This window comes from Centropristis striata, chromosome 14 (assembly GCF_030273125.1).
Source record: "Centropristis striata isolate RG_2023a ecotype Rhode Island chromosome 14, C.striata_1.0, whole genome shotgun sequence".
In the NCBI taxonomy this organism is placed as follows: Eukaryota; Metazoa; Chordata; class Actinopteri; order Perciformes; family Serranidae; genus Centropristis; species Centropristis striata.
In genome coordinates this window covers 28,531,628-28,558,070 of record NC_081530.1, presented here as the reverse complement: position 1 = coordinate 28,558,070, position 26,443 = coordinate 28,531,628, and the positions used below count along the sequence as shown (strand labels likewise).

At 41.6% G+C, this 26,443-nt stretch overlaps 1 protein-coding gene across 4 annotated transcripts in view; it reads left to right on the top strand.

Moving 5' to 3' along the window:
* The first annotated feature begins 2,839 nt into the window (after positions 1-2,839).
* Positions 2,840-26,443, top strand: part of elmo1 (engulfment and cell motility 1 (ced-12 homolog, C. elegans)) — a 140,533-nt gene continuing 116,929 nt past the window's right edge. For all 4 annotated transcript variants that reach the window (XM_059350704.1, XM_059350701.1, XM_059350703.1 and 1 more), the window contains exon 1: positions 2,840-2,976. The gene's annotated coding sequence lies outside the window, so the exon portion shown is untranslated. The remainder of the gene's footprint in view (positions 2,977-26,443) is intronic.

The following is a 26,443-nucleotide window of genomic DNA, read 5'->3' as shown; positions in this document are numbered from 1 at the left end:
CCCTCAATTAAGTGACTAGAAATGATAAATGCACTGTTTCAGTTGTTTGGGTGTTTAAACCGCCCTCTAATGCAACCTTCAAGGGTTTAAAAGAATCATTTGAGACTAGTATTTTGACTGCTTACCATCAAAAATGTCTGGCCACACTTAATTGTTGTCACACTGAGTGAAATGATCAGTTTGCTTTCTGTTATTTTTGCATGAGACCTGCTCACCTTCACAGCCCATGCACATAGTCAAGTTAACAATTAAGCGGAGGATGCAGACTGTAATTTAACTTGACAGAGGGTTGCATTCTGTGTTTTTTCACCGAGAGAAAAACAAACAGAGAGAGAGAGAGATTTCTGCTGGGTGTGCCGCTCCAGATTATTTATCAGGACGGATGGGGCTCTTGTTTTAATCCTCCTCCTGCTGCTCCTGCTGAGTGGAGACAAGGATGAGCTGCAGGACTGTCTGCTATACACTGTTCACTCTCCTTTACTCATAGCTCTGGGTTTAATACCGGAAACAGTCTGCAATCAGTGAGCAAATTACAGCCAAGTGGCCTCTTGTGGCTCAGTGCCGCTGTGATATAGTCCAACATACTGTACTTTACAATAAAATCTAATGAAACTAAAACATTATGCTGTGTGGGACCACTATTGAGCTCTTTAAAAATGCTTCCCAACACAATGTTAACATGAGGTGGTCATAATCCTCCCCTCAAAACTGTTCTGTGAGGAGACCAGAGAGCGTTCAATAACTATGAATTATTGAAGTCATTGTTCCTGTTTGCCTTCCCCTCCTGGCTGCAAGATTAGAGACAGTCCAGTCTTTGTGTCTCCCATCATGGAGAGGACAGACGTGGCATCTTCAGCTGTTTGTTTGTTTATTAAGATTGAATTTATTGTACATCGCTTTTATTCACCGGTCTACATTTGTTGCGACAGTGTAGTCAAGGCAGTTATCCACTAGGAGAGCCCAGCGTCACTTGTTACATTTTACTACATTTGCACATCATTAAAAAGCAATGGACAAAAATGATTTATTCTTTTAAAACTTAATTACACATCTATATATGCAAAATGTTGAAGTTGCATTACAGAACGTGTTTGGTGAAATGAATGAGTTACCTTGCTATGTTTTATTATTAACCTATGTCGACGATCTTATCATCAGTAAGTTAGTTCTTCCCACTAACTTACTGATTCTTTGACTCCTTATACTGACTTTAGTTTGTTTGACATAAAAGAAAATTGGGTTTTCAAGTTGTCTGAGCTGGCTAACTTGAATGGGATGAAATAATTGAATTGTGCGGCTCTATTTTGCAACTTTTAAAATGTCATCGGCTCAATTGGATCCAATTCTGATGGTGAAACAGGTCATGGGGTTGCGAGGCTTAAAAAACATTTGCCTTCTACCTCCACTACGATTGTTTTTGGGCTCTGGGCTGGGAGAGAGAGAGCTGATTACTGAGTTGAAACAAAAACCTTACTCTATGTTTCTCATAGTAAGTTAATACATGGATACAATGCAAACTCGATACAGTGTGGGAGGCGGGCTGTGCTTCTTCCTGAGGTAAGTTAGCAAGTGGAGCATGATGCCAAAAAAGTCGACTTCTTTGAATGCAAAATAGCCTCCATGGATCTTCCGCTTCTCTTTTGGATCTATTGGCCCAAAGGACGTACACACCAAAGACTTCCGCTGGCTACTTTCGGTTTAGTACTCCGTTAACTTGAATGTGAATAAAACTATTGGTAACGCTTTATAATAAGGTCCTTAATAACCATTAATTAACAAGTAATAAGGCATTGTTCTCGCTTTAGATCCGGTAGTTGCAAAAAGCATAGTTAACTTATAGTTAACTTATAATAGATGAGCAATAAAGTATGTTTTAATATCAATCAGCAAACAAAATAAGATTAATAAAGGCATGGCAAAGACATAATGGGTGGGTCATGGGTGTTTGTAATGCCATTATTAACACTTATATAAGCTTATAAACACACAATAATGTTAACAAGCATCTTGTAAGGACTTACAAGGGCCTTATTACTTGTTAATTAATGGTTATTACAAGGACCTTAATATAAAGCGTTACCAAACTATTTAATCTTACAGCTCTTCTAGACTTTCCTAATGTTTTCAGACCCAATGGATCACATTCCGCTAGTGAAACGAGTCATTTTATGGGAATTGTGACGTCCAGAAAAAATATCCGTTGATTTGTCTCTTTACCAATGTAAGGGAGAAGTCTTTCTGAGCCCAACAATGACGTTACGTGGCACGTGTAGAAGTTGTATTTCCACCATTTGCCCCAATGTCAAATAGGAATCAATGCAAGGTGCTCTTTCTGGTGGCTTGGGTTAATAGAGTAATCAACTTGTTGCATGTCCAGATATACGGCTAAAATAAGCCAATCTGAGCAGACTGGGCTTTTTTGCAAGGGGGCACTTAAAGAGACAGGCACTAAAACGGAGCGTGTCAGACAGGAGGTGAATGTGGGTATATTTAGACAGACATATTGTCTCTAAATGACAAAATAACATGTTTTTAAAACATAAAATCATGTAAACGTGTTCTGGTAGAAACCCAAAAACACAAGTATGAATATAAAAATGTGGATAATATGTCCCCTTTAATTCAGTCCTCAGTGAGAAACGACACGCTAGACTTCAGAGCTGCAAAAACAAAAGTAGCCTAGTGACTTCTTAATTTAAATGTGACGACATGTCACCGTCCAGTCGTTCACCAGTGACTCAGTGAGTGCAGCTCCATGCATCCTCTGTCTGGCATCACCAAGCCAGCCAGCAGACGGCAGAAGAAGAAAAGAGGAAGTGGAAACATCAGCACTATCTCTATACGGCAGAGGAGAGAGGGAGGGAGGGAGAAAACACCACGGAGTGACACACTCTCTCACACACACACATCCACAACACACACACACAAACTCCGGACATCAGCGCTTTGGTGGAAGAAGTGTCCTCGCCTCGCCAGGTTTGTCAAAGCACGCTTTCTTCTCTTGCACTAATGTTGGTGTTGAGCGGTATTTTAGCTTCACTTCCTTCGCGTTTTCAGCGAAATGTTGACGATGTTTGGGGGCTTCGCTGCCTCAGCAAGCGTCTCTGTGTCTGTTACATTGCAGCGAGACAATACTGTGTTTCTGTCTCTTCTCGCCTTTTTGTCTTCCCTGCCTGTCTTTACTTTTGTGAAGTGGCCTTAGCGGCTTTGGGCGCTGTTCCTTTTTTTTTTTTTTATTGACATGTCTGATTAAAAGCATCGCAGCCCACTCCGCTTCAGACACACTGAGCTGCAGTGGAAATCAGACTGCCACTAAATCCATTCATTGCGCTCTTTTATTTAGTTATGGTTTGTTAAACAAGTGCGCGTTAAAGCTGTAAGTTGTGTTGCAGCAGATACATAGCCTGTACTGTGTGTCTGCTGAGGCTGCTGCTGCTGCTGCTGCTCCACCGGCGTGTTTGTTCAGTGCATGCTGTTCGCTTGATGCAAAAAAAAAAAAAAGTGGTGCGTTTATAGATGCCTCAGTTTTCCCCCTACTGCTAATTAAAGAGCTGCTTTAACGGTGTGCGGTGTGTACCTCCTGCCCAGCATGCATGGCCACAGTGTGGCCCTGTGATTAGGAGAGAGCTACACAGCAAATGCAATGTTTTAGCTGCACTCTCCTCCATTGAATGGAAAGCAAACATATCAAGATGTGTTGCAATCTGGCAACAGTTCAGCTACTTATCTGAGGTCTATGAAACCTCTCTTTTCACACCGGTCATAAGGTGTTTCTAAAAGTTTTCACTGTTAACTTTTGTGGCTTGTAATGCTTTAAAACAAAGCACTGACTGACCACTTGTGACCCAATGACACATGTTGCATCTGCACAATCCAGTTAACCAAAGACTGTTTTCTTCTTCTGGGAATTAGTAATCAATATTTAAAAAAAAAAAAAAAGTCAGTTTGAAAAGATTTTGACCCAAGTAACTGTCTTCTTGGATGTTTTTTTTATTCTAAGAGAATCCCAGAAATATTAACACTGTAAATCAGTGTTTTCCACCCAGCAGTAGGTGTACCCCAGGGGGTACTTCTGCTGTTACTGTTACATGGAAAGATTGTGGAGTATCTAAACTAATTTTGAAAAAAAAAATGATTTGAGTGGAAGAAAGTTCTTGAGTATGGGAGGAAAATGAACATGCAAATGGGATTACAAATTGATGTTATGCTGAATTTTGCTAAATTATTGCCACAATAAGCTTACAGCAATTACCAGCCCAGTTTCCCACCTCATATCCATAAACTGATATCTGCATATGAATATGAATATGAAAACGTTATGGTCCACAATGTGGAAATTTGATTTCAGTTTCACCATAGGACATGTCATAAAAAATAGAAAACACACATAAGAGCATACATTATCTCAATATACACATTCATTTTGCATTGTGGAGGGAATCTAAAGATGCTGGATAAATGTTTTGGTATCGAGGCGTTCTGGCGTCTGTTTGTTGTCCAAGCAGTATTGACCAATAATCATGAAGTCGACTTTGGTTGGATGTAGATAAACAGTCCATGTGAGAGCAAAAGAGGTGGAAAACACTGGCCGAAGTGCAATCTCGACACCCATTACCTATCGTCTGACAACAATTTTTAGGATTTTTAAAAATCTGTCCTAGACGTCATCTCCCAAATCCAACTCTAGTCTCAAGTTGCTAATCAGACTGTAAACAACGACCAGCTCATGGAAGAGGAAGTCTTGGCCCGGCTACACCAGAATCATAGAAATATCGGCCAATGGCTTCTGAGATCACCCACCAACAACTTGAGTCAATTCATGCTGCACTTGAGAGTTTGTCAAATATTTTATGCTAACAAGCAGAAAAGTCCAAATCAATAGCCGTAAGTGATGCCTGATTGGTTGAAAGTTTGAACATGTCCAAACATACTAGGGGGAAAAGGGAGAGCAAGGATAAACATTTATAATTCCAGGATTTACACTATATGTCTCATATGGATTCACATGTGCAGCCACTAATCCACCACAGCCACTGTGCTTTGTCAGAAGGGAAATGCTTTTAAACTGTTTCATGAATCCATCCCATCCATTGAAGTGGTTCTTGGGAATAACTGCTATGGATGAGGAACTCAAACTATGCCTCTTTATGCCTTTGGCTCCATAGTAGTCCATAGAGTGGCATCCACTGCTCCATATATCCTCTATGATCACTCAGAAACCAGTAAGAGACCACAGCAGCATTGGTCTGTGGCACACAGCGTGCCTCAGCTCTCTGTGCTCCTCACATTATCAGTGCAGCTGGGGGTCCTTCTGCCCCTCCAGGCACCTTCTGATGGAGTGAGAGCCCATTTACATGCCCTGTTAGCCACAGAAGACGTCCCTGTTGTGATGGAGCCGCACGCATCACTGTGTCAATTTGACAGTAAACAAAGACAAACATAGCCCAGATCCAGGAGCACAAACACATGTTCAGCCATGCTTCAGACACAGACATACGGGCAGTCTAGGGTTATCTGTAGATGTATATGAAGATAAAGTGTTCTTTCATGTGCGTTTCTGTCAAGATGACATACCTAAACTAAGAGATTCTGGTTGCATTGTGAGGTTTTGGCCTATATGTGCACCCTGTCTATGTAGCTGTGGTTGATGGTGGGTTAGAGATTGATGTTTGGTTTTAGATTCAAGTCTGGCACAGCTTTAGCAGTCAAGGAACGCAATTTTCAACTCATACTTTGGAATAAACCACTAACTTAATCGAGTCTCCCATTAAACTGGTATGTGAAGTTTAGTGTGTGCAGTAGCTGTCCAGTTCAGAACTGAAGCGTGCTAGAAGAGTTAGTTTTACAGCTACCGGAGGGACCTACATGTCAAAAGGAATGCACACACAAGCGAAAACAGGCTTTATTAGCCATAGCAAACCCTTTTTTTTTGTTCACTGGCTTGCCTAAATAAATATTCCCCCATCCCTACAGTATGGTAAAAATCAGCGATAGAACTGGGGTGTTGCAACATAGGAGTGAAGAGGTAAAATACAGCAGCCTTGACTCGAGCCATAAATCATAAAAGACAAATAAACTGATGGAATTAAACTTTAGTGTTTCGTTTTAAACACTGAAACATAATCCAGGAAATCAGATTAGTGGAAAGAGACAGAGATGGAGTACTTTTCTGGGAGAGGATGTGTGCCTGCCCTCGCTTATTGAGTTGCATCACACACAAAAGATCGTGGTGTTGTATGTGTTTGCCACTGCTGACTGTTTGGCATCCTCTCACCACCTCCTGAAGTGCAACCTTGCCAATTTCTGTCTCCTCTCGCCTGTCAGAGCCCCCTCCCTCCCCTCGCAGCTTTTTATCCCCCTCTCATTAGCTTACTCTCTTACACTCGCTTTCTCGTGCATGCTTTCTCACTGTCTCTCTCATTTTAGCGTCTCTCTGTCCCCATCTCTTGCACTTTCTTCTCATTTGCTCACTCTCACATTGCAGCACGCTTCTCCCCCATCTACTTTCTCACTCTCAGTTCTCACTCCCTGAGGGAAATGGAGGTATGTAAATTGTTTTCTCCTTGATGTATGCCCGGCCTGCTATCTGTCCATCTTAATGAACTCATTTCCCCTTATTTCTCCTAAAAGCTCATTGTTGCAACATTAAAGTAACAGCAAAAACTTCAGGGCCTGAAGTTTCCTGTCATCTCTCTGCCACTTTCTACGTCTTCATATTTAACAGCCGCTCAGAATTCCTATAGAAAAAGACGATTTGCCTTTTACTGTACTGAAATCCTTCCTTGCGGTACAAACTGGTGCGCCTGTCCTTTGGCAGCTTGAGGTTAGATTAATTTGCAGTTTCAAATGAGATGAATGTTGCCTTGCATAATTGCTCCCCATGGTACGAAGTTAATTAAAACAGCAGGTAGGTACTGAAGGTGCGATGGGAAGGTGCCAGACAGCCAGACAGACATAGGTGGGTGAGAAGAGATCTCATAGGTACTGCTGCCATGTTCTGCTCTTTAGTTTACTGATTGTTGCCTTGGGCTGAATTCAAAGCCGAGCTCTTTCACTTGTAAAGAAATATGCAGTAAATAAGAAAAACTGATGGACAAACTTGTTGTTTTATGACAAACTGGGAATACTTTCATGAATGTATTTTAACTTTTACCCTGTCCTTCTATAAATGTATATGTTTTGTTCTTCCGGCACATCCATTCTTAGGATGTGAATCAGTTTAAGCGGAGAGCATCCGCTGGCGTGTTTTTCAGTCCAAGTCTAGACTTTATGCGGAGCGAAGCAGCCCTAGATGACCCAGAAACTGATACGGTTCCCTCTGCATGCTCGCTCTGCCCGCTGCATTCCAGCTGTGGTAGTGCCGCAGAGCTCTGTAAATATTGAGTGAGAGGTTAGCCAGCTCTCTTGCTCCCTGTGCGTTTGCGGTGTTTAGCATTTCTCGGCTAAGAGGCGCTGAGCCTACTGACCCGGTGGGATAAATGGTTAGGTGTAGTCCCTCGGTCTAACCGGTACATCCCCGCTCTAGCTGTGCACGAGGCTTGAGCTGACTTAACACTTAGAGTAGGGTACTTTGTAAGGATTGTGCACTTGTGCGCGCGTGTTTAGGTCTCTACTCAAGCGTGTGCAGCTGTTGTAGTAGGATTGTGTGTGTGTGTCAGTGGCGTTAGCGTCACACGGCGTATGATTTATGGCATGTTTGCACATGTGCTGCAGAGATCTGCCGAGTTTCAGTGCTGTGTCAGTTTTTATTTTTCTCCGAGCACTGCCTGCGTCATTATCACAGCACAGCACTGCATGCTGGTGTTTCAGGATGACCCAGGTGCTAACCTAATTATAGCTTTTCCCTTGTGCATGTGTCTGTGTGTGCATGCATGTCTCTCAGGCCTTTAGATGCTGTGTAGTATGGGTCGTGGCTTGATCTCGGTCTCTGTTCATGTATGGATGGTTGCTGTCAAGCTCGGCTGCATGTCACTCACATCACTCCATCATCTATCCATCTGTTCATCTCTTGATCCATGCATCCATGAGTCCATCCATCCATCCATGCATCCGTTGCCTTTTTTCCTCCTTCTTCCTCTTTATGACAATATGATCTGTTGGTGTTGTGAATGGAGATGCCCTAGTTTACAGCACTCCTCTCCCCAAAGTGTGCACCCATGTTGAACCATTAGTTCATGGAAGTTTTCATCTCTTGTGGAGTTTTCTGTTTGATGTCTGATCTGAGGGTGGAGAGGGATTTTTATGAACTGTGTGTGTGTGTGTGTGTGTGTGTGTGTAGACTTCAAGCACTCTATCACTACATTGCCATTGCCGCAGTGTTATTTGTAATTTTTCACACTGTGTATTGCAGAGAAAGTTTATGAACTGTTAGTGTGAGCTGAACAGTAACTTACCCCCAAATGATGTGCATCAGATTATAAGGGCAGGCAGGAGGCGTCATGTCCCCTGGAGCATTTATATTGTGCTTTATGATGTTTGCTTGCTGGGAAAAAAATTGAAATGTCACAGAGATTTTCTGTTTTTTTTAGCAGATCAGAAAATACCTGCACACCTTTTGCAGTATATAGAGGTAAAAAAAACACAACCAAAGTAGGAAACTAGATTAACTTCTCCGCTTCACCTACATTACTCACATAAAACAACATTTTTGTTTTGTAACAGGTTCTTTTACCCTCATCTTACCACTGATGTAAACTCATTAAAGGTAACTTTACCAATTTTAGGTGCCAGAGTCTGTTGACTTCTCTTGAGCTGAACGACTGCAAATGTGAATCTAGTTGAGTTAAGTGTTTTGTGGCTTCAGAAAGAGCAGACCGAGGTCTGATAACTACCTCAAAATGAAAAAAATCTGGTGGTGATGAGTTTAAGTGAGCTTTCGAGACCTCTTTAGCCCACTCCTCATGTCGGCTTGAGGCTACATTAGCTGCTCCAAGCATAACACACGCAAACCTCCAACTGTCGGCGGTTGGGTTGCATGTTGGGTAATGTTGGCGCCAGGTTTTGACAAGGAAGAAAAATGCTTGAAATTAAAAAGAGGATAATGATGAACATTTTTCTAAACTGTCCAAGTTTACGAAACCGGTGGAATAACTGTTTCTATGCTTGTGCCTTTGAGCTTCCGGTGATGTGTGTGTCAGCCCTTATAGTAATGGAAATAAAGAGTACTTTAGTGAAGCCCTGATAAGTCCTTGAGGGCTTAGGGCTGTCCCCCTGTAAAATCAGCAAGTGCTTGAGGACTCTCTGGCTGACTTTTGGAGCCTTTTTATGTGTGCCCTTTCTGTAAATGCTGCAGACTTTACCCAAAGGAATTACCAAAAACTCATCGTAGCCTTATGTAAAAAATGTGAATGACAAGGAATTTAAATTGAAAACCAAAGGAAAGAATATTTATAATGTTTGATCATGGCCAGAGTGATTTAGTTTCCATCTAACTGATAAAGCAGCATTAGTCATAGGGCCATTGTGTCAAGAATATGAACTGCAAACACACACCTTAGCCTCACACTTTAACTGGCCACATAAGTGCCTCTGCCCAGGTAACATGGTCACAAAATGCTATTCCACCCTCCTGCATGCGCACATGGTCAGCTACAATACTCATTTGGTACTAAGTGGCCAAAAGAAGGTTTCACCTGCACCATGAAACGACCAGCACACTGTAAAAAAAGTCTGTTTAATTTACAGTAAAATACCGGCAGCTGTAGTTGAATTTCACCGTAAAAAATACAGTGAGGGGATTTTCTACTGTAAATTTAAATGTAAACATAAGCAAAAACTGTAATTTAGACCCCTGTAGTCCCTTTATTTGTAGGGTAATTGTGTCCTTGTGGCATTATGGTATTTCTCCATTAATTTTACATTCAATTTAAAAAAAATATTTTTACAGTAAAACTGTGTTTTCAAAAAGTTTTTCAAAAGTTTTGTACTATTCCTTCATATTAGGTTATTAAAAGTGTCTATTATGGTGATATGCAATTTTTTATTTCACGCCCTATTTCTCATGCAATTTGACAGTGTTTTACTGTAATTTCTACAAATATTTTTTACAGTGCAGCAGCCTAAACCATTGACACAGGGCAGAATGGATCCATGCTTACACTCCAACCAGACTCATTAGACCAGATGACATTTTTCCAATCTTCAATTGTCCAATCTCACAGAGCCTGTTGTAGCCTCAGTTTTGTGTTCTGATCTGACAGGAGAGAGAGATATGTGTGTCTTTCGGCTCTTCGGGTGGTGTGTTAGAGTATGGGTCATCGCTTGATCTCACTGTTTCTCTTCATATATGGATGGTTGCCGCTGAGCTCCCCGTGTGTCCATCCCTCACTGTTTGTGAGCTCTGAGTCACATGTTGAAGCCTGGGTCTTATCAGAGGTCGGCCCCGTGTCGTCTCGCACAACGATGATCTTGTCAACGCCGTCCCTTGATGAGAGTGGACAGCACATACGGATGACTGGAGGTTCAGTGAGGTGGACCGGAAATAAAACCAGCCTGTTGTTTTGCCGGGTATGGGAGGCGACACTGTTTCTAGGAAACCTATTTGTTTCTTATTTTACCTTTCATTGCCAAAACGCTATCTCCCTCTTCTATCCCCCTTCAATCTAAGCAATGATTATGCACCCTCAATTTGCTTAGATTTTTGTATTGGTTAGAATATGACTTGATTTGTTCCTTGCTGTGACTGGAAAGGAAGCAAGAATACACAAAAGACTAGAGATGGGAATAATTAATCGATGATCGATTAATGGTCGTTAAGAATTTGGTCGATTAGTGGAATTTTTAATTGATCTGTGTATTTTTTAATTGTGTCTATGACTGCGTATCAGTACTCACTGAAGTGAAACACAGCCGATCGTTCAGTTCTGCGGCCGTTCATCAATAAGCCAATGAGCTGAGAATTAAGTTGGATAAAGCTACAGTTTGCAAATTGAAAGTTGCAATAACAATTACAAAACACACAGTGTATTCATTTGAGCAAAACTAGCTTACAGTATCAAACCTTGCTAGCATGAATTACTAGGTTTAATTTTCTCCAAAACTTATTTAAAGACAAAACACACTGAAAGATGCAAGATTACTGTGAAAACTAACCTCATGCCTCTTCGGGGGGCTAAAATATAAAACACTGAACTCCTTGATGTTATTTTTACAGTATCACCTCACTTGAGTTAGTTTTTACGATCGACAGGAAGTCTCTTTTTGTCCTTTCAAAATAAAAGCGTCCTTTATCAAAACAGGCTTTTGCATAGTACTGTATATATATTTTATTTTGTGGATGTATGCATGCAGTGATTAATTGATTAATTGATCGTTACCGTTATAAATAATCGAGTTGGCAGGATTCTTCCAACCCCCATCCCTACGAAAGACCCTGGCAAACTGTGTGTTATCTTTGATATTTTTGATGGTGGTGTTACTTCGCAAGCTTCTTTATAAAAACACACCATTTAAATACGTGTTCATTTCCAGTTATTCCAATCAGGAGGGTAGACTGAAGAGAAAGGTGCAATAATGCATATGAAAAAGAATTGCATGGGCTGAGATTAAGGATTTGAACCCATTCTGTCACGACGCAGGCCTCCATGATGTCAACGTGGCGCAGCAGTGTTTTCCGTGAGTCTAGTCAAGGCTACCTCTAGAGAGAGGAGATTGAGGAGGAGTGGAGGGCCTCCCATAACATCCCAAGGTCACCAGCTCGCTCGTTCTCTCTGACTGGGGAACTGCAAGCCTTGGATTGAAGGTGTGTTGCTTTATGTCGGGGCTGCCTCTGAGTCTCTGAATAAATCACAACACAGAAGGACATTCTTAAACACGACACTTTGATATCTCTCTCTCTCTCGTCTTTCCTTTTGCTGTCTTCATGTCTCCCATGTAAGACTTTACTACCTGATGCCACTCCTTCCAACCTGGTCTCACAGAAATCCGTGAAATAGCCACGGATTTCGCTTAACTCAAAATCCGTGGAATAGCCACGGAATCGCTCGAATTTCCGTGAAACTGACACGGATTTCGCTACAATGCAAGTTAATGACAGTCATATCCCGTGGCTATTGGTTTGTTCCAAGTCACGTGACTTTTAAGGTCCCAGCGGTCAGAACAAAAAACATGGCGGACAGTTCTCTCATTTTTAGTGAAAAATCAATATTTTGACTTAGTTTCTGCATAAAAATGGATTTTGATCACATTTCTAGCGAGAAATATATGTTTTATTTTCTAAATATTCACTCAGTGAATGTACATAATCACTTTGTGGTGAAGATCTCGCCAGAAAAATATGACTGTCATTAACTTGCATTGTAGCGAAATCCGTGTCAGTTTCACGGAAATTTGAGCGAAATCCGTGGCTATTCCGAGGATTTTGAGTTAAGCGAAATCCGTGGCTATTTCACAGATTTCTGTGAGACCATGTTGCTCCTTCATTTATCATTTTTGTCTTCTCCCTTCATCACCGTTTCTGCCTCCTCTCCAGCCTTTATCTATACATTCTCACCAGAACTTTCTATCTAAACAACTCTAAATGCTACATATCGCTCAGTTCCTGACCCTCGCTGCCCACACGTTGACCAGCAGCAGCGGCAGTGTTCAACAGGGCATCTGGAATATATCGACCTACACAAGGCTCCAGTGGTTGCCTCTCCTCCTGCTGCTGCTTTTCAGCTCAGTAGCAGCCTGAAGTGTGTTTCCGTTGGCTCCAACCAGCCAGTAAAAACAAGCTGTAATCACTCTCACACCCTGACACTGCCTTTCATCACCTGTTGGCAACCAGTAAATGTGATCTGTGGCTGGGTAATTTATCTGGATAACAACCACTGCATGAAGAAGACGTTTTTTCTTCTTCCTCAGGAGGATTTTGATGCCCTCCAAGAACAACAGGTCAGCATGGGTAGCATTGATGATACATGTTCGACAAAAAAAATGAAATAACTTTGGCACCGTTTATGCAAGAGACTTGGCTTTCTGAGGCAATTTGAATGGTGGTATTGACTGAAATATGAATATGGCAGCAAAATATATTATTGTCACACTGTCTACTAAAACAATGGGCGGAACAAATTTAATAAATGGCTGTAACTCACTGAGTAAAGGGTGCACCAAGCTTCATGTGAAGTTCCAAAACACCTAAATTCAAGTTTTCATGTAGAAAAAGCAAAAATGACCCAGTTGACTATGGAGTAATTTAAGAAAAACAAAGATTTTGGCTTCTTTAATGACATGCACTACCTTTTGTGTGGGCATTTGCATGTTGGTGACTTAACAATGCACCACAAAGAAAGAGTAGGTTCCCGGAAATCATATGATGTCTAACACTTGTTAGTGACTAAAAGAATAACCTCAGAATTGGAAAAAATATGAAACGATACCCAGCCGTCTCTTTGTAGACTTTCAGAGTGAACCAGAGAGTTCATAGATCATAATTTCTTTACTTTGCGTAAGGAGCTGTGTTTCAACTTGCCCTTATGTCTATTTTGTATCCACAATGTTTGAAAAAGGGGGTTTCAAATGAGTTTCTTTTAATTTCCCAGGGTGTTTGCCTTATCCGGCCTGTCAGACACATTATAAACATACAGACAATTTATCAAACCTAATTTGTCCCTTTTCTGCCTGATAAGGTTGGGAGCTGAGTAATTGCTACAACTTATGAGGCCGTTGGCTCGATTCAAAGCAAAACACGATGTAGTAAAAAGTAAGTCTTTCTGCTGTGAAGACCCCCATAGGAAAACCGGTTTGAGCTTCCTCCTTTCTGTTTAGTGCTTATCACTGTTTTTGTTTTTTGTCGTTCCTGCCAGCTCTGTTGTTGTGTCTATAGACACAGGTTTTCCCGCCATCTGGGACCAAACATCAAGCAGTGTTCTGTTGTCTCTCAGACTCAGTAGTACCATTGTGTTGAGCTCGGGATTCTGTTGCTTTTTGTGGCCTGAGCAGATTTCCCATCTGTAAACCACCTGCCTCACCCCGTGTCACCCAGCTAGTCCACGCTGGCCACACATCACTGTTTTCCATTTCCTGTGGATGTTGCACGTCATCAGTATTCTTAGCCCTTATCTTATTCCCAGCTATGTTAAAAACTGAATAACATGGTACAGCTCAGCTCAGCTGGGCTCAGCATGGCTCTCTGTTGAGAGAAGAGCGGTATTGTAATGGCGGGCTAGCCGGGTTTAATGTTGCCTTCGGGGCTTGTTGCTGTGTCTGTTCTTTTGTTGTCTGAAGGGGAAGCTTAACACTCTGTTTGTATTTTTCTGTGTATGTGTGCGTGTCCAACGTGTCTGGCAGCATTTTTACAGCCCAGACAGTGCCACGGAAGAAAGGCACAGGAAATACCAATGGCATTTTCACAACAACTGGAGAGCTACCGGATGCATAACAGTCTTAAGACATGTGGTGAAAGGTTTTTTACATACGAAGCGGGAGGTTTCAGAAGCAGATTTTTAGTACAAATGCACACGCCTTTTCTCAACTGAAGGTGGAAGGTGAGCCACTTCCTGCAAGCAGATCTATTTCCTGTTGACAAACTGTGTAGAGAAAGGTCAAGAGGTGCAGGCACAGCAAGATGTGACATGGTTATGTTCTTAATGTTTTTCAGTATTAATTACAGGGCAGGCTGACAAGTGAAACATGTCATGTCTGATGTCTTTTTCCATGTACTTAGTGAAGAGATGTATGGGGGGCTGCTATGCACCGATTACATCATCCAATGACATCGTACCCACAGCAATGAAAGCCTGGCCGGAGGAATGCCCTCCACTTGTGTTTTTCTTTCCCTCTTACCCCCCTCCTCTCTCCCCATCTCTCTGTTTCACATAAATGTGGTTTACATGCAATTAACCCATAAAAGGCAAAAAAACACACACTTCTTTGAATCCTTTACCCCAGTCCATAAATAGCCCGACTTCAGCCTCATTTTCTTGTTGCTGCCTCTGTACCACAAGCGAAGCCCCCACCCACAGTTTTACTACAACTTGACAATAATAAGGCAACCACGAGCAAAGCCTCATTGAATGGCTTCCAAAGGAGTCGGGCTAGGCACGCAGGAGGGATGAAAGCGTTTCAGCAGCAGCCCCAGTCACCACAACGCTAGGGTGGAGGCCGAGCTGGCATCGGCACTGGCTCGCGACTGACCAGGCGGGCAGGGCTAGAGCCTGTCGGTGGGTAAATATAGAGGGGAGGGCATGGGTGTAGCATACGGTTAAATAAAAGACACAGGGATAAATAAATAATAAGGATGCTGTGGAGGAAGAGAGGCTGAGGGCAGTGTTTAGGGGTTAGCAAATGAATGGGTGAGCCCAAAGATTGGACATGGGGCATCTGTCTTTGAGAGGGGAGGGCGTTGTGGTGAAAGGGTGTGGCATGGACGAAGGCGAGGTTGTAGGCAGGAATGAGCAAAAGAACAATAACACAAGTCTGTGAGGCAGTAAGGCAGGAAAAGACTGAGAATAAAATATTTTGAATATCAGCGCCAGTATATTATTCGTAGCAAGCATGAGCTCATGTGTTGTGGCTATGTGCAGTGGTGTGATACTGATGAGCCGTTGGTCGTGCCGCTGATGAATAACATCGTGCCGCCAACAGTGCTGTCAGTCAGTATGGCGGACAGGCACCCAGCAGGGGGGAAGAGAGCGCTGCGGTGAAACCGGGTCCTGAAGCCCACCCGGGACATGTGTGGCGGTGGGTGTGTTTGCACGCGTGGAATTAAGGGTAGCTTGATGTATAGCCACAGCTGGGGGGGAGAAGGGGGGGGCTGTGGGAGGGGCCGGAGAGACAGCTGGCAGAGCAAAGGGTGAGTGTAACGAGGAGCGAGTGTGACAGCCACAGTGACTCCTTTGTTCCCACTCACTTGTGCCAGTCACAGCGAGTAGATGGCTGATCTGTGAAGTGAATCCTTTCACAGCACCTAGACCAGATACACAGCATTACACGAGCTCTCTCCTGTGTGTGTGTGTGTGTGTGTGACTGTATACCACAGAGAGAGCTGGCAATGGCAGCAGGAGATTTCCACAAGATGGCCCATAACCATCTTCCGTAATGTCAGTGCACCCGTAGAGCACTTATTACGCTTGTGATGATAGTCATCAGTGCGAACATAATTGTAGCGCCAGCAACATCGAACAGTAGCCGGCTCGCTATATGCTTAGGTAATGAGTGTTGTTGGGGGCCTGTGTTCTCTCCTGAGTTATGGTTTAATAAGAGGAGTAATTTTTGCGCCGTATGTGTGTAGCGGTCCTGTGTGGAACGTGGCGAGTCTGTCAAGGTGCAAGGTCACCTGAGACAGCTTACTCCACCTTGCTTTTATTAAACCTGTCTGGTGAGCATGTTCACATGGGCATTTATCTTTCCCAGCACGTTAATTTCCACTCCTCAGAATGCCAGTAGCCTGTAAATAATAGAGCAATGGATGGAGGATGTACTCTATTCCTCCCTACTATTAAAACATGCTTTTTAGTCTCTAAAAGCTCTACACTGAAGCGGCCACTCTCTTAGCACCATTTTGCTTTCCAGTAATTTTTTTTTTTCAGGAGTTCAATAAGCCTTTTCAGCTCCTGACTTCTTCCTCTCTGAGTATCTGAACCATTTAGTTCAAGTAGGACGAGTAAAAATAGCCACAAATCAATCCCAAATGTTCTCGGGCTCTTCGCACTTCTCGATCTAGGCTAGCACAATCCAGCAGGGGATAGAGTGACAACGGCATTCAAAGCTGGGCAGAATGACTGGCAGACTGGCACTTTAGAGGAGGCCATGTTCATTAAAAATGTGACTGGTAGCAGTGATTCGGGGCCTTGACACACTTTAAAAGCCATTAAAGAGGCAGCGGCGGATTATGGTTTGTTGAGTTATGATGATGATATGACCTTTTGGTTATTACATGCTTCAGCGGAGATGGTAATCCTCTGAGCTATTGAATTTAGCTAAGTGGAGACCGTGTTTCCATTAAGAGATGTATATGACGTGTACAACACTGCAGCAGCAGTTCACAGCAGACCAAATTATCGACAGCACAGAGATGTCACATACTGTAAAGTGTTGTGTGATTTCACAAGAGAGATGGCACAGCAAGACCTGCAGGGCCAAGGAGAAAAGTGATGTGTGCTCACCAGCAGCAGGCGGGAAAAGAGCAATCATAGATCTTCAGATATCTTTTTATATAGGGTGTTTCTTTACTGTTTTTTACCATTTTATTTCATCCTTTCAGATCATCCGCAAGCATGTTACACAAGCCAGCCTTTTGAAAACATTTTCTTTTGGAGATACGAACTAGACTTGGCTGAAACCTGGATTAAGGGCAGAGCCTGTCAATGTGCTTAATTGTGGCCAGATTGTTACAGTGGTAGCCAGCGGTGGGGTCTATAATGTGAATTCCTTGAGACTGCATGTTCATCCGTAGTGGTCCCGGTAACTATTGTTACTAAAATGCTGTTTATAGCCCTCTCAACTATGGAGATTTCCTGATTTTCTTTCTTTCATATTACATTAAATGGAATATCTTTGGGTTGTGGAGTAGAAAAAACAGACATTTAAAGCCATCACCTTGGACTTTAAGAAACTTGATGCACATTTTTCACCACTTTGACATTTTATCGACCAGATAATATAGAGAAAAAATTATTGTGACATGAATTCATAATGAAAATAATGTTAGTTGTAGCCCTATTTCATAGTTTTAAAAGGGCTGCAGTTTTGAAACTCCCAGCATCAGCTCACTTTTGCAACAACTTATACTACTGCTTCAGCCGTAATATTGATGATAAAATTAAACACACAAGGGCTGTGATTGACTTGTTTTTTTATTCTATTCATATGCCTTGCTATCTTATTCTTACATGGAAATGATTCTGCACTGTATGCAGGGAGCAGCAGGGAGCTCCATTGCATTAAAACAAGCGCTCCTAATTTCCCCCAAAGTTAAATTACTATGGGGCAGAACTGTTGTCGCATGACAAGCTTTGCATATTCAGAATGGGCAGAATCAAAAATGGAAGTTCTGTGCGTGAGAGAGAGAGAGACATGAAAGAAAAAGACAATTCAGGGGGAAAAAAAGAGAAGAAAAGAGAAATTGCTGGTTAATCTTTTAGGAAGAAGAAACAATTGTATGAAACCCCATTTCTGACAAAAACATTGTGCTTGTACCAAAAAAGTGGGTCATCTTGTACTTTGGATTCAAGATGAAGATGACATTAAAACTTTGCAAGCAATGTTTTGAGAGAAACCTGTAATCTAATTCCTGTCACGTAGCATGTTGAAGCCGTGCTTAGCAGCAGTGTTTGTGTAGACCTCATCATATTGTGTTGACCCTTTTCTCGCATAGGCCCCAGACGTATCAGGAACTTTCTGTGTGTTGAGTTTCATGGGAAAAGCTGCACTGCAATGCAAACCCTGTTGGCATAATATACAGCACCTTCCTGTGTGTACGGGTGTATGGCTCTCTCTGATACCAAACCGTCTGAAAGCAATCCTGATTGTGTGTGTTTGTCTAAACGCTGAACAAAATGAAAGCCTGGCCTTGGTGGCTCGGCAATCATTTGCAATGGAAATTCCATGACCCGGGATGCCCAATCCTTCACATCCCATTTAACTCGATGGAGCACATGCCAGCCCTGCCAGCACTGAGAGAGAGAGTTAAGCTCCTATAATGTAACAAAGCATGTCTAAAAAAGCTCTCTAGTAATCGGCGAATCAGTAGCCTTTTAGCTTTAAACCTAAGAGCGAAGGTATAACTCTAATACTCTGGAACAAGAAATTTGCTAAATGTATCATCTCATTTTTGTTCAGCAAATAATGGTGACTGGTGGATACTAGAGGTGTGATTCAGCAGAGGCCTCACGCTACGGTTTTATCCTGATACCTGAGTCACAAAATTATGTTATTGTGATTTTAAGCATTTTGCGATATGGTGAGTATTGTGATGCAATATATTGCGATTTAACTGCTCAACTGCATTTTGTGTCCAAATTAAATTAAATCAAGAATTATATTGTCAAATAACAGAAAATTCTCAGTCTATTCATCTCACTTCAGTGTTTTTATTTTTCCACAAACCTGACCAACAAAGTATTCAGTCAAACTGAACTGAACTGATAACAAACATGTATGGATGACAACAATTGCAGCATTTTATCAAACTTCCCCCAACTTTAAGCTTCACTGCTCTGACATCCTGGCGTACATGGTGCCTAAAGATTCCTTAGATCTTTCAGTTTTTCACACTAGTATCTCCAGTATATTCCTAAAATGAGCCCGCTACGGCCTCCGGAAAAAACAAAAATACGCTTAATATCGATACTTGGCAGCCATGAATCGATATAATATTGGCACACAAAGTATTGCAACACTGCATGGATTTTTTTCCCCCACCTCTAGTGGATACCTCAAGTCATCTTTATGTATCTACAAAGCTGTAGAAAAACAACATTGAAAACGTCCTTGTTAGCTGTTTCCATGACTTTACCATACAACATAACTTCTCTAGAACTATAGCACAGACGTCCGAGTCCAAGGCCAGTGGTGCATTCATGTGCTCCTGGGATTCTACCATTTCCGAAGTCAGGAAGTCATTCTTCCGAACTATGAAATGTGTATCATCGTTTTCACCAACTTTCTTTTTGTGACCAAATTTTTATTGGGCAAGTACACACATGTTTATCCATTGGGCAAAGTACAAAAAATACAATGCAATACTGAGTGGGCATAAAAAGTGAAAGGTCCACCGTTTGTTACAAAAGTAGGCTATGCATTCAAAATTCTATAAAATATAGCACAGCTGTGTGACGTAGAAATACAATGATGATCCACCCACCCACCCAAATCAATCTAACCAAAACAGAACAATAAACATGTAATATGGAAAGAAAAGAAAAATGAAATGAAATGAAAAAGCAGCCCAATGCAAACCTGCCTGTATGCAAAGGGATGCATCGAAAACATAGTGCAAATGATATAGACAACAGACCTACATAAAGACACGGACACGGACACACACACACACACACACACACACACACACACACACACACACACACGCACACACACACACACACACACACACACACAGGGTCATAGGGTTACCTTAATAAGCCTTTCAAAGTTTCAGCTGTTGTCTGCCATATGGATAGAGTTTATTCAGTAGCTCCATGGATACGGGCCGTTGATAATTCCAAGTATACAACATCTAAGAAGGTAAGGATCCACTGTCTTTTCACCGACTCTCTGAGTTGTTATTTTGACTTGAGGAGGACTTCACGTGAATTCCAGTCAATGACTACGTTTTCTGTTTATTCTGACAGCACATGAATGCAGCACAAATGCCCTATCTTGCAATGTTACAGAAAGTGTAAAAATAAAACGTGTATCCGCCCCGTGATTCGTATCCACTCTTAGAGATTAATGGCTTCTTCCTTGGCCCACGCTACATGCGTTCACCGAGTTTTGTAAAAATAACGCCCGTAATTTAATCCTGTAATCCTGCTGACAGACAGACAGATAAGATGAGCCGAAAACATGACCTCCTAGGTGAAGGTCAAAATAAAAATGAATGCAATGTTTTACTGAATTTACTGTATAACACTATTAACTGTTAAACCTTAAATCCCCCTAGACTCAAAAATGGTGTGATTATTGTTCCATCACTTAGTTTTCCTTTTTCTTTATTTGACTTTCACAGAGTTTGACGCCAGAAGCCTGTTGTCACATTCATCTTCTGAAGGAGGAACGTTTTTCTGTGCTTAAATCTCAGTTTAAGATGTGACATCACAACTAATTTGGACCCGTAACTGTGGTTCCGATATTCAAGTTGCTGAAGCGTGCTGTGGAAACTTGAAACCTCCAGCCCACACACTGTGAAGGAGGAGACATCTTTTCTAGTTTAACTTTAGAAATGAACAACATTTACATATTCATAGATTCTGACTTTTTTAATGAGGCACGGAGGGTAGATGTAGTTTAAGGATTTTAAAACTATGCAAAATTAACTTTTTTGTGGAAAACCCAGACCAGACACAAACTCCACAGCGTCTGAAGTCTTTAGACATGTCTGTAGGGGAAAGATGCTGCAGCCTCCTTGATAAGCATCAGTGAGGGCTGGATCATCAAGTTTGCTGCTCAGTCTTCATGTTGGAATATCTAATTATTCTTGTTTTTATGGCCAGCTTTGAATTCAATTTTTAACAATAACAATTTTTCTTGTTTGGAGGGGACTAAGGATGGATATTTTCTGTCCCTGAGGTTAGAAACACATCCCAGCAAGTCTGTAAAAAACATGTTTTTAATGTATATCTTCAGCTACAGTCAAATATATTCGTCATATTTTAAGTAACACTATGCATTAATGAGAAATATGCATTTACCTATGGGTTCCTGACCTGACCGCTGTAGTTTATTATTTGATGGTATCAATCATTATTAAGGCAAAAGAACACCATTTACACAGTCGCCCATGACGTTGGAATAATTTTGTTTTCAGATATGATCCTCTGTTAAATGTGGTTCACTTTCCATTGTGATATGTTTGGAAGAGATTGATTAATAAAGTTTTGAGAAGATATACACTTTATCTGTTAAGAAAAAAATCACATTGTCACAATTATTTCATGGAACAAGGTCAAAAATATTTTATTCAAACGTTATGGGTGACCGTGTGCACTGCAAAAAAGTCAACTTGTATTTTTTGGTCTAAAACAGTGATTTAATTTGGTAAAACTTGGAAATATAAATTATTGACATTTAGGGCAATAATGTAAGTTAGCACAACAAATGGAGCCAGTTGTCTGCTCAAAAAGAAGTTGGTGAGTTGTTGCTACTTATCTTTAAGTTGGGGTTCAAAACAAGGGACTATAGTTCTGCTAACTTATTTCTTTGTTGTGAAATTTGGTCATTAGCGAAAGCTAGCGGCTAACTGATGCTAGCGGCTAACTGATGCTAGCGCCGCTGCTTGTTACAGCTACAAGAGTAGCCATTAGCGTATCAATGCGAACTCAAAATTGTGGTCACAACATTAGCTGACATTTCATAGCGGCATTACAATCGTGCCAGAGAAATTCAGAGTTGAGCAAACTCGAAAACAAAACTTAAAACATTTAGTTTAATTGTCCAACTTAAAATTTTCGAAGTTTGTTGCCTTGAAATTTTGAGTTCACCCAACTTTTCTTATTTTGCAGTGTATGTTGTTTGTGAATATAACAAACTTGGCATGTAGCTTGAACTCAAGTATAGTAAGAAATATGAAGTTTTCCGGTGATCTGCCTGCTGAGAGACGCCTCATGGAAGTGATAATTTTACAATTCTTCTTGTATAAATGCAATCTTCAAGTCATTCTATTAAGCTGACGTGGACTCCAAACGTGGCGTTCAGAGGCTGCTGGTGCATGCTGGCCTGGATTCCAGTGGCAGAGGTCATTGAAGCAACTTTCTGGTTGCCGTTTCTGTTATATGGATATTTTTGATACATCAGCCTACTTGGTTTATTCCTAGAACATAACTACCCTTTCCTGTTGTTCCAATATTCTATTTCTTGGAAAACAGGAAATAGCTCGGATGTGTATTCAACGCTAGTGGGGATGTAGGCATGTTACAACGATATGAAATCACTCATACAGTGATCACATGTTTTTCTCATGGTATAGAAAAGCCCAGCATTTTCATCTGTGTTCATTCATTTTGAAAGGAAATGTGTTAAACAGGATGAGCACCATGACATTTGAGGCCTAACAGTTTGAGTAATTACTGCACTTTGCCATAGAAAAGTTTTCTTTTCTTTCCTAAATGGGTGAAACTAAGCCTTTAGCTACAGTATTGTTCTTGCATAATCCTCACTGCTCTATTCTGGGACTTCCACACAACTCATGCCCAGTCGGCAGAGTGCTCTGTGGGTTTCGTGGGTGTGTTGCAAGTAACTTCCCAAAGCACCTGCCTGTTTGCTTTTTCAATTAGCACACATAAGACATACCATCATTATCTTCCTCGTGAACATCGCTAATCCAGTTAAGGGATGGAAGATCCCTCCAGAGCTGTATGGGGTTAGCTGCGATGTGATAACCACTGTGTGTGTTTTATGAATGAGGAGCCCTGCAGAGGGGAGTTTTTAGGTCTGTAGTCCTGAACTTCTATATACACTTGTGGTTGTGTAAGCATCTTTTCCATTATAACCTTTCGTCTGGTACGTTTTTCCCCTTCCTGCTGTCTGGGGTGTAATTTTAGCACTTTGAGGAAGTGGGATTTTTTTTCTCTATTTCTAAACTCTTGAGAAAGACCTGTTTCTTGACCCTGCTTAACTGAACGTTAAGGGACAGTTCAAACAGTTAATAAGTGTGATTTTTTTTTTTTTATTCCTACCTTTTTCCTTTAAAGAACTGAACATAAAGCAGTTTGATTTTGCAACTGTTTTATTTCAGTAACAGACTAGCAGGCATGTGCTGGATAAAACATGCTTATCTGCGTTGGAGAGGAGTTATTGATTTGGCCCGCAGTAACACAGTTTGATTAGTTACACAATGTGTGAACTGGTCATAACTTAATGTCTGTTTTTTCAATGAAGGCCAAGCTTCACAACATGAACTGTGTCAGTGTATTTCTACACAAAAGCCGGTTTATGTTTATGTGGTTGTTTGCCTTCTCTGAAATGCACCCACTTGGAATGAGAGGGGGTGTGAGAGAGAGAGAGAGGGAGAGAGAGAGAGAGAGAGAGAGAGGGAGAGAGAGAGAGATGCTCTGATGCGCTCGTTGTTCTGTTAGAGTAGTCAAGGTCACTTTATGATGGAGGCGTTTTTTTTCTGCTTGTGAATGAAGAATGCAGCGCCGGTCCCTCCTGATGCTACAACGCCTCCCGCCTCCTCCAACACACAGAAGCAAACACACACACACACACACACACACACACACACACACATGCATAGAGGCTTCACGGTTAGACAATGGGACTATAGACCTGTTTCCATGACTTCTCTCCGACCAACCAAAAAGCTCCATTCATCCCCGCCTCGGTCACATGACCTGGCAGGGTTTTTGTGTGGTCCCTACCCATCCCCTCTATACATTCTCTCTCTCTCTCTCTCTCTCTCAATCTCTCACACACACACACACACACACACACACACACAAAAAGGGTCCAGTGAACTTTTTCAGGATGGCTTGTTCCTTGAAGCGAGGCTCCAATCATTGTCTGCCGTGATCAGTCAGGGGGAAGCACTGGTCAACCCATTCCCGACTCGCCCCCACCACCACCACCACCACACACACAGACACAGACACAGACACACACTCCCTGCTGCTTTTGAAGAACTGCACTTTGATGTTGTGTTTTTTCCTATATCACAAACTGTTGTGTCTTTGGAAACAAAGCACACTTTTGTTGCGTTTCAATCACTTTTTTTGAGCTCGTTCCAGTTTTTTAGTCGTTTGATATTGGAAAAAAGGACTTCTACTTTGCTTTTGATATCAAAGACAGCAAAGTTTAAGATCCCACAGTGAATTCATTTCTTACTGCTCTTTAATCTTTTGAATCTTCAATGTGGTAATATTAAGAAAGAAAGAGTTTTTTTATTGAAGTTTGAAATATTGTGTTTATCTAGTTTTGGGACTTAGATGCAGATCAGATCACATTTTATGACAAATTAATGCAAAAAAAGTGTTCACATACATTTTCATGCCACTGTATATGTTAATGAATACACTGTGGTGTAGTGGTTGGCACTTTCACCTCGAATCCGGCTTGGGGCTCTTCTGTGTGGAGTTTGCATGTTGTCAGCGTGGGTTCTCTCCGGGTCCTCCGGCTTTCTCCCACAATCCACTGTCAGCTGGGATTTGCTCCAGGCCCTCTAGCGAAGTTCGGATAAGCGGTTAAGAATAATGGATGGATGTTTATGTGTAGGGCTCTCTCTGTTGGCTGTAAAAGATGGTGTGGCAATGGGACTTCTAAACTGATTCATGTACCATGACCACATTCATTAACTGTTTGTTGTAAACTCTTGTGTCTCAGCAGAGAGTTCCTCTTCTAATGGTACGAGTAGAGAGTAGTTTTTAGCTGTGACCAGCAGCTCTATAGCTTGGTCTGTTGGTTGGTCAGTCCACTAAAATGTCTCCATCCTTTGGCGATCACAGGTTTTTTGCCCTATAGGAAGCTGAAATTCGGCATGGAGGTCTAGTGTTTGTGGGGTTGTGTGTGAATCATCAGTCTGTTCAGTAAAAGGCTACAGGCAGCAGCTTAGCTTAGCATAATAAGTGAAAACAGGGAAAAAAGAACCCATAAATTCACTAATTAACATGCTATATTTTGTTTGTTTAATCCGTGAACTGTCAAAACAACACGTTGTGGTTCTGCAGGGTTAAGAGTTGGACTATTCTTGGCTGGGTGCAGTGACTTATCTGAGTGTCTGCTGGTTGCCTGGCAACTTGTCACTCTCTTACACCTTGGTTTTGAACGGATTAAACAACTGAGATATAACGTGTTAATTAGTGGGTTCACCAGATGCTGGTAGGTGGATTTTGTTTAGATGGAACCAGCTGTTTTCCCGCTGTTTCCAGTCTTCTTGCTAAGCCAGCTGCTGCCTGTACACCAACATTAAACAAACATATGAGAGTTTTCAAGATTTTGTAAGAAAGCACATAAGGGTATTCCTTTGATACCCTTTTTTTTAATATGGTAGGAAATTCTTTGCTATAAATATCGTTAAAAAAAAGTTGGTGTGCGGCATGGTGATTCTCAGAATTTCCTCAGTTTAGAGAGCATGAAAAGTTTCACACTACTTTCCGATCTGGAAATAGTTGTTTTCCTTTATTTTCTGTTAGTGATGATTTATAAGAAATGTTTTTTCTAACACAACACTTAAATAGTACCAGATCCAGCCCTGGAGTAAATTTCAACCACAATAATCAATTGGTTGAATGCCCTTCAAAGCCTGCATGGTGATTAGATTCATACGCTGCTGCTGTTTGGGGTATTATGATAGTCACTGTTCCTTTAAAGCATCCAGCCTCTTCTTTCCAGCCCCATCCTAATGGTCCAGCTATGTAAGTTGATTACGCAGAGGCCCCACGGGCCTGCAGCCAGACCAGCCACTGTGGAGTCTTCTGGGGATGCACATAGCATAGCAGACATTTTTATCTCCCTAACCCACATCTCTAGCTGAGGTAATTTAAGGTTTAGAAACCGCTGTTATCAGCCTCAGAATTTAATCTGAGGTCCATAAAAGCCTTCTGGTGAAATCAGAATGGACGAGTGGTTGAGAGAAGAATTTTTGGGGGAAATTGTGATGGTGCTGTGTCTTTCATGGTAACTCTAGCTGCATTCACGATGTGCCAAATCCTTATTTCTAGGGATTCCAGCCTGACGACAACTAAAATAGATACTAATGTCTATTTGCTGATTGCACAAGTCAGCATGTACATAATATGGTACATTGGTTGCTCTCATCACAGCTAGGATCCAACATTTCCCGCAATGTTTCCTGCTGCTGCAGAAAACT